Raw genomic sequence first — 12,287 nt, forward strand, 5'->3', positions numbered from 1 at the left:
TTTGCGTGAGCAAATTATTTGTCCCGTTCTACAAACTAATCTTTTATCGAATATTGTTTTATGAGAGATAAAGACTGCCTATTAAGTAGAACTTTCGAATCCACATGTTTCCTTGGGTATTTTTAGCTAGGCGCTTTCGCTGGTCCGTGAACGTGCCTCAACTTCAGTAGAACAGGCCAGTGTACCAACGCTAAATTAGGGCACTACATATATATCTTCTTTTTATTAGCGAGCAACACCTCCCGGTATGACTATTGGGCTCGTTGCTTTAGGAGCAGTATCATTACACTATCAATACTGAAAGCACGTTCAATAATTAATTTCATTTGGTGCACAATGTTGTTGCTGTTGAACATACAAGTTATATGTATCCGTCTACGGGTGTGAATTGCAAATATGCTTATTGCCATTGTTAACGGTAATGATATTGTTTTATTTTAGGGGGGAGTCGGTTGTGTAACTATAAGCACGGTATCTCCAGAAAAAGCTCTGCGACCTAGATTTCCGTTAGTGGCCTCCACAATTAGTTGCTTTTACTTTCTCTTTTGTGCCTTCATGCTAGCAAGTTTGTTTCTCGAGCACTCCAAGGGGAAAGGCAAATGAAATTTATTTAAACTCGAGGTCATTAATGAGCTTTATTTCATTGCTGACATTATCTTTGAAATACTGTAACGTCCTTCATCTCTTGTTTGACTCATGTAATTGCAATATATTACATTGGGAGAAAGTATAATGAACATTACTAGGCACGGGCAAACGGGTACTGTTGCGATTAACAAAGAGCTCTGTTGTTATATCAGTTGATAGGTTTTAGCTATATTTTTGTAGTGATCGTATTTGAAGGAAAAGTACTTAAGATTTTATAACAATAATTAGCCAACTAAGAAAGTGTGCTAAACTTGTAGGAGCACCTAAATCTGCTTCACACGAAAAAGAGCTAAAAGAGCTTCCATGTAAACGTATAACAGGTATGGAGATAATGATACAGTAGGTAGTTAAATGCAATTGCTCAGTAAATGGACGACGGTGCAAGTAAGCGAAAAACCATAAATTGTCAACTAGAGACCGAATCAGGTTGTAAGTTAGTTATAAAAAAAAAAGTAAATAAGGTGTAAGTAAGACCTACACATTCCGCCGTCTTAGCGATTTAAATCAATCTTCGTTCGTAGTACAATACATGAGCCAAGTCCATCCAGCAAATTTGATTTGCATCGACGAGATTAAAATGATTGCAAACAGGGATTTGCAAGCCATCTTTGAGTTTGGTGGAATATCAGAAACAACAACATAGCCTCCTAAAGCCTTTAGCGAAATCTAATAAATACACCATGTTGCATCGTCATATGTCCTTTAATCTGTTGCGGTTAGAGAGAGAAGGAAGAAGAAAAAGATCTAGAGCCTTATGATGCCTAGATTAATTACGCTCAATGCCTTTACGGTAGCATCTTAGAACATGTATAATCGGATTTGTGTAGTGCCGATTGGTAGCAAGTAAATTATTTCTCATCCATGTTTGTCAAGTTTTGGAATTACACACCAAAGACCATTAAGAAAAAGTTAGTACACAATAACGTGAGAGCTAGCCAACGAAGATAACATAATTATTATTTTGAAATATCTAATGTATTGCTTATCCTTGTCGGCTTCATTCAATTCACATTTTAATGCCCTCATCTTTACATTGTAATTGAAAATAGTCACAAGTATCTTGTCATATCGCGCTTTCAAAATCTTTCGGAAATCATCTCACCAAAAATACAATCGACGGAAGCTTATGATTGGACATTTTTTGGATGTAACCATAGCTTTTTAATGCCTTTATTGTGAGATTGTAGATTATTCGGAAAGAAGGAGGCCCTATTTACCTAGCTGACACTATGATTGAACATAACCAATGCAAATTTATTTGTATTGTAGACTGCATACTTCCAGCGGCGGTTTTTACCACTGATTAATTACGACACGTCTTCACAAGTCTAGACTCCACAATATTTACGCATCGATTAAGCTATAGAAGCTCCAATACCTGAAGATCACTTTATTTCAAAAGTAACTTTAGAGCTCGGCTGCTAAAAAGCTCCTCTTAGTTGATAGGTCTTGCTTGTCAGAATAGTTGAACGTGATGATGAATGAAAAGTAATTTGAACATGACAGAGATTTTAAAATAAATCTTATTGTTCCTGTCTTGCAGAAGCAAAACCTTTTTTTATAGGATCAGTATTGTCGTCTCAGTCGTATGTACTTGGCATACGTACTGCAAACCGTCAAATGCTATCAAAATGAAAAGCCCGTGGTGTATATATTAAGAGAATATTATAGTCAAACACAAGCCCCTAGGATCGAAAATTTCAAATAATTAAAACAGTTTAGAATTAAGAGACCTATTCAAATAAATTGCTTTCGGATCCTTTTCATAGATTCATTTGCGATCTCAATACGATAGCACTGAGAATTTTTTATTGAGCCCTACATAGTATATACTCATAAATACGTGCAGGGACACTACGTTAGGTACTCTGATGAAGTAAGTGAAACACTTACAGGCGCTGGGTCTTAACGATGGAATCGCGCAACCGATTAATGAAATCGGCGGACGCGATTTGTTTAACGATAATAATATTTTACATCCCATATCGCAACTGTGAGTAAAAATATGCTTATAAAATAAATATATGACATTAGTTATTAGGAGGCTATTAACTGAGGCTTTTCCTCGCGCCTGTGTTGTCATCAGTTTATCTGATCCGTTGATGTTACGCCCGGCCTAACATAAACTATATTAAATATATAACAGTTATACCGTTGCATCATGCCCCATGCTCCGCCTAACCCATCATTCTTTTGTAATTATTTTTTTAGGCCGTTCAGGAGACTCAACCAGCCCGAGATTTTTTTCGCTCGCGATATGTTGGCTCTCGATACGTTATTACAATGTTACTCCTGGACTGTTTTAGTGCTGATTGGTTATCTTTGTTTCTGGCATAAATATAAACAGGATCAGTCGTCGACCGACCTCTAAGGCGTGTTTTAATAGACGTTGCCACTGATAGAGTCAATTAACGTATTGATTACGTCCGTAGAACTTAACCGAGGTTCAAACATTTTTTAAAAATGTTTCGTGAGATCTATTGACGCACATTATGTCAAACGTAATTAAAAGTTAAAGATTTTTTACCTTCTCTTGTTTTACAGTAAGTAGTTGCAGGTCTTCAAAAAATAACAATGTAATAAGGACTTCATGATGATTTTGTTGCATGTCGCCAAAGTTTGAAAATGTTTCTTATTTTTTATGATAAACATTTACATATTTTTGATATTTCGTGCTAAAAATAATTAACGGAACTTAAAGAAACATTTATTTGATTTATAGAGAGATGTGTTACAATATTATTGAGTTCGTAAGGATTCTACTGATGGACGACAAGAAAAATTTCTCAATAAATATGCCATGTCAAGTTTTCATCCTCCAATGGTCCTTTCGTAGCAAAAACTAAAATTTAAGTACACGAGCATATATCGCATTTTGATTCAGTTCATTGAGAGCCTTTGATTGGTACTAGGGACGACCCCTACATAGACTTCTATGTTGATACAGTAATTTTAGGTACAGGCAGACGTATTGCATTTCTATTCGGCTCGTTGAGATTCATGGAGATTGGTATGAAGAATGATACTAACCAAGTGGTACCTTAAGAAACGTTCTGGTGATATTTCCGAGAACATTCTAGAAGAAAGTTGTACTACTAAAATGTTCTACAAAATACAAAAGTGTAATACCAAAAAAAAGGCGCCTAAACTTTTCAATTGACGCTGGTCACAAAATAGCTTTTTTCTTCCGAACAGACTTTCACACTATCATAACATAAGGGAAACAGATGCTACTTTCAGTTTTGTGCTCCTTTCACGCTGAAATTCTTTTTAACTATAAGTATTTCTATTCAGCTCATTGAGATCTACTACTCTAGGTACTATCGCATGATAGTACCTAGAGCAATAGATCAGAACGTATAAGGAGTATAAAATCAGACCATTTTCAGCCTTTAAGCGGCACTTTTTACTCGAAAACTCCCATTGGGATATCGTAATATTTTCAATTTACGATGAAATCCACTTTTTTGGTGGAAGACAAGAATGAAACTTCTTATATAAACCTCCATGTAAACATTCAGTTACCATTTTGTTAGGAGGAAATTTTTTTGACGGGAGTCTTACCAGCTCTTATGTAGCTCACCTCAGCTTTCTTCGACATCTATAGAAATATTCGTCAATGACTTCGTGTATTAAATTAACCGAGATATATGGAGCTAAACTAACTTTCAAAGGAATTGTGCTCTTTCATTTGAAAGACATGAACCAAGGCACCTGACATTTCATCGATTATGATCTATTTGGGGAGAGATTACCGATAGACCAAACAAAAAAGAGAACATCAAATTTTGCAACCATTCTGTGCAGTTTGTCGCTGTATAAGCAAACAATACGCCAATAGAACCTTTTGCAGGTTTTTAATGGCGTTTGAATAAATCGGAAAAAACGATCAGTTTCTTGCGAGGAAAAGAAATTCCCCTGACAAAAATGTTCATCCAATTATCCCCATCTTTTGCATGGATCTTCCCAGTGATATCCTCTTCCGATCCATAAAAAATTGGTTCGATGCGAAGTGTTTTTTTACGAGGTTGTTCTGCGTCAAACACACGAGCAAACAGACACTGAGTTTTTGTAGCATAATAGATAGGCATGTTGTCTATAGAGAATGGGTTATCGTTTCCCTACAGCATTAATTGATCCGTCTCAAACAACAGTCCAGATGAGTTCGATTTTGGATGAAGTAAAATGACATAGGGGTTCGGTTTGTGCACAAGCTGCTGGCAAACACCCATCGCCTGATTAACTTACAAATTTAGCTCTGATAGCGCAACCCCTTTGAAGATATTCGTGCAATTATCGCTCGTACAATTTATACAAAATTGTTCGCTCCGTGCCTTTGACAGACAATATGGCATTGCATTCGAGCACGTATGGCTAATCGACAGTTCTTTCAATTAATTTATCCACATGGTTTTCTTTAAAGGCTGCAAGTGAGTGGGTAACCGCCATATTTCTCACCATCTTTTCGGGCAGGTCTACGAAGATCTCCTTCGACCAAACAGGTGGAATTTTCATATCTTTGATAACCTGATAACGAACAGGTTAAACTTCAGATTCAAAGTTTACCCTTCTTGTTCACGGGCCGTTTCTGAAAATCTCACCCTATGTTAAGTTTTCTTGATGGATACAAATCATTCCGTTAAGATATCATGTATTTGATTGTCGACAATGAAGAAATTACACAAAACCCGAACATCTTTTTACAACTACTTCTAATTTTTTAATTATTATCTAATCATTAGTTATGCGTGTTGATTATTGCTTAGTGATCTTGTGCAGCATTGCCGTCATTTCACTGATAACTTTAGTCCATCGTCCAAATGAGCATTCGAACTCCACCTTCCACGAAGTGACAGAATTCATCACACGATAAGATTTCGCCATATTTGATATACTGAAATAATTTTTGATCATTACAGAACCTTGCGCGTAATAACGACACACTTTGTTACCTTTCAGTTAATCTCCTCGAAAGAAAACTATCTTCAGATTTTGAAAAAATGTTTTACATTCTACTTCGTAGTCTATTGTTCGTAATTAAAAATAGTTACGTCACTATATCTAGTATAGGTTGCTTAAGTACGAATTTTATTGTGTAATGTTTACTACCGTGCGTCATGGCATGGCTAAGCGAGTTCCCTGTTGAAACAGCTAACGGTTGCGGGTTCAAAGCCCGCCATCGATATATTCAATACAATGTAGCATCCAAACATTATCATCCGTAGAGTTGATCTAAGTAATTGTTCGTTTATTGCTACATAACGTTTTTGTAATCATCGGAGACCTAGTTGCCAAGGTGAAACCGCCCACTGTTGCCAGCGAGTTAACGAGCAAACTTTCTTCCGAGCTAAAACAATCAGGCGACATTTTCCAGGAATTTGATTAATGCTGATTTGCGAGTGTCCGTCCTAATTTATGCGTACTTGAGAGGATATCATCTCTGGCGCCGTCTATTTTCAAGGCTATAATCATCCGCAGAGTGTGTATTTACTTGCGGGACAAATACTCGTGTATTGCGCAACATGGCGTTATCCACGAATTCACAGGACTCGATGCAGGCAACCTTGTGGTAGAAGTCCATTTATAGAATAATTTTGCAGCAAACTACGACTTGTCCTAATTATATTTTCACTGAATTCGGCTCTGATTAAACTTGCAGTTATATGTGAACGTCATTAGGACGTATGTATTGTACTGCACGCTTGGTCATCAATTTTTGCTTTTTCAGATAGATGTCGGTAAGATGTATATTATTGACGTTTTACAGAAGTAGGACGCCAGAAATATCATCGTATCACTTGGACCTCTAGCTCTTGACCTTTAGTTTATTATTACGTATCTTAGTTTTACTGTTCTACGGCAGGCAAGGCAATTTCTTTTTTAATAATTATGAGTATCCTTTTGATATACAAATACAAAGATACTAAAATAACTTGCACTTGGAGAGTCAAATCGGTCTTTCAGCTGTAATGTGATGAGGGGGCACAGGTGCTAGTCGATACTCATATGAGTCCAAGTTGTCGTTTGAGGAGCTTTTTGCCTAACTCATGGATACTTAGCGCTGTATCTATTCATCAGTTTAGTACTTCACCGTACTACTACTCAACGTCGCTTGTGCCATTTCATCCACTGATCTGGTTTGTGAAGTTAATGATTAATAAGTTGTTTTAGGTATAAGTGTTGTATATAGACACGTAATGCTCTAAATTCGAAATTGGGCGTAGACGCACTTTGCCTGATGCTAAAAGCCGGCCGTCTGAAGCAACACTGAACGCTGTGCGTGACGTAAAACCTAGAACATTTATTAAGTTATAAATAGCGTTCTAAAAAATTGCCAAAATGTATCGAATTTTGCCTTTGCACGATATACACATTCATACTTAAGATCATTTTCTCACCTCTACCTTTTATCTTACTAGTAATATTAATATGTAACGCGTTAATTCGTACATTGGTGACTTCGATATTTCATACATATATTTTTAGACCCCGTAAGTCCAATGAGCAGTTATGTCTCAATTATGCAGTTATAATATTGCAAGCATGGCTTCGGTGTCCTGAAACGCTGCATCCTATAATATGTTTAGTTAGAAAAAAATATCGAGGTAGGACCTATGGTTGCTAATATATATGCTGCTTACGATTATTTTGGGTAAATATTTTATATAGATTTCAGATAGGAAATGTCTTAATAACATCATTCATCAACATAGATACTGAAGAACTTATCCGGCATATAATTTACGAAAGGACGGTTTCATTTTGTATTGACATCCATGCGCGTGCGAAGCTTACATCTTGCATAGAATCCCTGACAGCTCTCTTCATTATCGTTTCCTCGTTTTATTTTTACACAGGCTGACCCGTTGTATGTACGGGCATAAGCGAAACTTGAATGCTAGCTAGTAATGTTTGAGGTTATACAAATATAGCTTTTCTATAGTAACTCAAAGTGCTCACTATGTGTCAGTGGCGGAACTTGAATCGGGAGCGACCTCTGGGGCTGTGTAAATACAGTATCGATCATTCTTTAGTGGTACCCTAGTAGTAGTAGTAGCAGTAGTAGTGGTACCCTAAAACGCAAAAAAAAACCATTTATATTCACTTCATTATAATTGTAAATTGAGTAAATAAACAGTGGATATAAAATTGCAGTTATCGTATCTATAACAGATAGATGGGACGCTGTCTCACGTCACACGGTAGCGAGAGGATTTTTAGAAAAACTCAAGTTTTTCTAATAGACTGAGTTCTATGCGTTTAAATCGCATATAGAGGGCGCGCCTCTTCAGTACTTCATCTTTGGCGAGGTATTTTCCTAAATCTCTCACTGAAAAAAAAAATGTTTAAATGAAGAAAAAAAAAATAGGTTGATTGCCTTCTCTTTAGATGATCGTAATTTTACTTAGATCAAACTAATATTTCTTGAATTTTCGTTCGAGGAATTGGCGTGAGTCCTTTAGGTCTCCCACCTTTCTATAGAGTGTTCTACTGTAGCTAGTGTTTCTGTATCTAAAATAATATGATCTATATATATACTGAATCGTCAGCGGGCATAAAATAACTTGACTATTCTGGCATTTTATCTGCGTGATCGACGAAATCATGATAGTATTTTACAAGTTGCCACTTATAGAAATCTCTAGAAATAAGTCTTTTTGTTCGTAGAAAAGCGTGACATGTTAGCTCTTTTTCGTTATTCCTTTTACCTGTTCAATTTTTACCCGATTACAGTCATATGGAATAATATTGAAAGAATCGTTGTTTGGTGTCTGCTAACAAAAATTACTTTGTGGCTGATCTTTAATTACATTATTCTCCATTTTGTTTAGGAGACAATTACCAGAAATGACAAGAGAAACAAAATGATCTTTTGTGTATATCTTATATATAAGATGAGAATATCAATTCAATATACAATCCTAATTACGAGGCGGTGGTAAGTTCTATGAACAAAAAAATTAGCCGGAAAACAATGTCCGTGAATGTGGACAAAGCATGAGGCGATGATGCCTGAGCTTACCTGCATCTAGTTTCGGTACCGCCATCAAAAACGGTAAGAACTGTCACGTTCACAAATTGACGTCATAGTCAAGCATGCTTTTACCGAACCCTTAATACAAGTAGCTATTACGAAAATTCATGAAATAAGCCTCATCCAAGGGTCCTACGGAACAAGTGTTCCTGATAGCAAAGCGAGTAAATAAACAAATACTTAGATTTTACTACGCAACATAACTTTTTCGTCGAGAAGTCGTCTTCGATCGAATGTTTTCGTCGTGTGAATTATCCACAAACATAGATTAGTATCAAAACTTGCTAATGTAAACATTACGGTATCAAATTTAGAAAATGAACATGTATTTCGAATATTTAGGAGTACTACACGTCTCTAAAACACGAAAATGTTTTGATAAATAATTTTAGCCAAACAAGTTGTCATTCAAAATGCCGGAAGTGGTATTGTAAGAAGTTATGCTTATCAATTTCTAAAGAATTTGTAAAGCGCTGAATGTGTGTAGGATCTATGCATCGCATGATGATTTACCTTCTCAGCGTGAACCTGTTATGCTCCATTGTTTGAAAATTGTAAGATACGCGCAATCTTAGTTGCAAATCCTGTATGTAGAGCAATGTATTCCGGCACGTAAAATATATGGATCAGATTTACTATTGTGCTAACTTGGAAAAGTCTTGAATATTGCAATTGCACGAAAACTAGTACTCTAAACACATCTGTAAACTTCGATGACGTCGAATTAATTGACAGTGTGCATATATGTAGGTATACTGGAGAGCAATGGGTCTATAGTTGACATGCTAATATTGAAGAACCGTTATTTAACGGTTCTGTAAACGGTACTGAGCTTTTCGAATGTTACCTTCAATTGAAGTGATGCTATACATCGAAAACAAGATTGTTTATATTGACCCGGTTACAGAATAGTGGAAACAATATATTACTACATGTTGTTATCGTAACGAAAATAATTGATTATAAATCAATACAGTGTGGCTAATAAACTATAGCGTATAAGTAAATACATAACATGATTTATTTTCCAATAAATCACCTCCTAGAGTATATATATATATGTGACATATGGAAAAAATAAATGACTTTTTCAAAGAAATCGTACTGCTTTTTCGTTGTATTCTGATTAGTACCAGTATGTATTGTTAGTATAACTCTCAAATGATGCCTTAAACAATTAGAGTGAACTGTGTTTTTAGCTGTGTCAGAGGTTTAAAACAATAAGTGTAAACAATTAAAGGACATTCAAAACTCTTTACACGAACAGCCTCAAAGAGGGTTAAAGTGGTCGCTGTTTCTGAACAAAAAATGTAGAAGTCATTCTTCTGGGCTTCTTACTACGCTGGACATGAATTTTTCCCGTTATTATTCGAGGGTAAGGAATAGAATGCACTATTAGCGTGAGGAACAAGGCGAAAAATATGAGCATCCTTAGGCTAAAAAGGGAATATAAAAATCTAGTTCAGCTCACTAGAGACCGGCCTTTTGACCATTGCTATAACCCTGATTTGCATCTGTTCGTTTTGCTTGAACTCGTCTGAAGAAGACAATTATTAAGGAGTTAGTTCGTTGCCTATAAAATGAATTAAAGAGTCTGTTAAGGATAGATTACTCGGAACTAAAGACTCAACGAGCTGTCACTAGCTAGATAATGGGTGCAGCTTGTCTTCAAAGTTCACTAACGGTGATTCATAAAACATCACTGTACGCTGTTCCGATGCAATATCATTCATGCCTGCATAAAATTTTGTTGAACTATCAATGCAGGTTAGACCTGTTCCAGCAAATTCATCACCAGATGTGACACCATTTATATTCATAGGCAAATACCATTTTCCTAATACATTCAGTTTTAAATTTACGCATGTATCGATGGCTGTGTATTGTGGCCGCTTCAGCTGTCTGTCTAATTTATCGTGCTTCCTGCCCAGTGTAGCTACCGAGTCAAGGCGTCTACGTTTCGATCTGTTTGCTATAGGAGTTGCTCGCATGGCTGCTGGTAACGTCCGCAGTAGTAAAATCAACAAGGAAAGAATAGCTCGCCGGAACGGACTTCGTACTGCCACTGGTTTTGTTGTTTTAATCGTATCAACCAGGTCGGATAGCGGGTGCTAGTTTCTAGCCTTTCTACCTGTGATAACAGACACTCTACAAACTAACCATCGACTTTTACAAGGTTCATTATCAACGAAGGTGTTCTAAAGCTTGATGGCATGCTTCAAGATGGATACAAAATACATTTTTATCATATTCGACAGAAGCACATACATGGTTTCTCTTCAGTTGTACGGAAAAGCTTTTATGGATAGATCCCATTTACGTTATTAATGTTAGTTAAAATAAGGCTATATATATTTCCAGTTAATTAAGTTACGCTACATGGGCAGACCTAACATTTCAAAGTTTACTGGCAAATTGGTTCCTACCAATGAGATCAAAACAGTCGTCGAACACGTCACTCGTAGGCAAGATACTCCTATATTGTTTACTATCTATCGCTCATTGTGATTTTCTATTAACATTGTACGCTAGATACAAGCTTTATGGAGTTTTCCCTGCAAAAGTTACATTTATTTATCTTACCAGCGTCTATATGACAAAAACATACATGGGAAAGTTATTTAATTAATTATTATATATTGGGCGATTACGGGCTGAACGTCCTATGATCCAAAAAGCACGCCATACAAATCGCTACGAGTTTTCGATCTACTTTGAATTTAATGTCAAAAAAAAAGTAAAAACGGGTTAGCTTTGCCACCAAACGATGGTCGTACTTTAAGGAGTTTTGGTTCTTTAGATTAAAACCCCATTATTAATAAAGGCGGCTGAGTTCCGTTGACTAACTGCTAGTAGATGGTGGACTTTACAGTATACCTGTATTGTATTTCTATCCTACGAGCCTCTCAAACGCATTTCTGTCTTCGCAGTATGTTCCATATGCTGTTGGCGCACACTACGCCCACTAAGTGGTAACACGTTTAAGCGGAACACGTATTTCAACATGGAGGTATAAGAAATATTCTTTTGGCACCTACCTCGGCTCCTGCAAATGTCTGTCTTTTGTTCGAAAACAAAAATACATTTTTAATAACTCGACGTCTTTTGAGCTTTCCCTATTCTTTTTCGACGTTGTTGTGTTTAATGTACATGTGATTTTTTCCCCTTTTTCATTCAATCTTTTTTTAAGGAGTTCTCTTACTATAAAATGCATCTACTGGTAAGGAGCACATCTGATCTACGCACAACTTGGACGTCGTGCACACTGACAATGCGTAATGCTTGCGGTCCATCGTAAACAGCTTGAGCATGCGTTACTTATAGTTCACGGTTGGGGCAATATGTATCGAATAGCGAATCGTGTAGCGTTGACCGGTAATGACTGCCGAAAGAATATAACATCTGATGAACGCTTAAAATATGTGCCTACGTGACGGGTGGCTACATGAATGATGTTCTCTTCAACTAACTCCCACAGGTCACGTGCAGCCCATTGTAGTTCACTGTACCCATAGACGTCTTAAACTATTCACCAGTGAACTACAGAGATGCTATAAAGGCAAAATTGCTGCAGAAACTGCTAGTCGATACATGAGTCAAGAGT

General features: G+C 36.6%; 1 long non-coding RNA gene across 2 annotated transcripts; it reads right to left on the reverse strand.

Annotated features, from left to right (window-relative positions):
- Positions 1-1,929: 1,929 nt before the first annotated feature.
- Positions 1,930-12,259, reverse strand: LOC147758484 (uncharacterized). 2 transcript variants are annotated; one of them, XR_015318735.1, is made up of 3 exons: positions 8,672-9,126; positions 7,609-7,721; positions 1,930-5,542 (listed from the first exon to the last, which is right to left on the reverse strand). It is a non-coding gene; the product is annotated as an uncharacterized LOC147758484 (long non-coding RNA). The 2 variants fall into 2 exon arrangements; XR_015318736.1 differs by lacking the exons at positions 1,930-5,542; positions 8,672-9,126 and adding an exon at positions 9,197-12,259 and having other exon boundaries at positions 5,701-7,721.
- Positions 12,260-12,287: the final 28 nt, after the last annotated feature.

Source organism: Varroa destructor, unplaced genomic scaffold (assembly GCF_002443255.2).
Source record: "Varroa destructor unplaced genomic scaffold, Vdes_3.0 BEIS01000001.1, whole genome shotgun sequence".
Classification (NCBI taxonomy): domain Eukaryota; kingdom Metazoa; phylum Arthropoda; class Arachnida; order Mesostigmata; family Varroidae; genus Varroa; species Varroa destructor.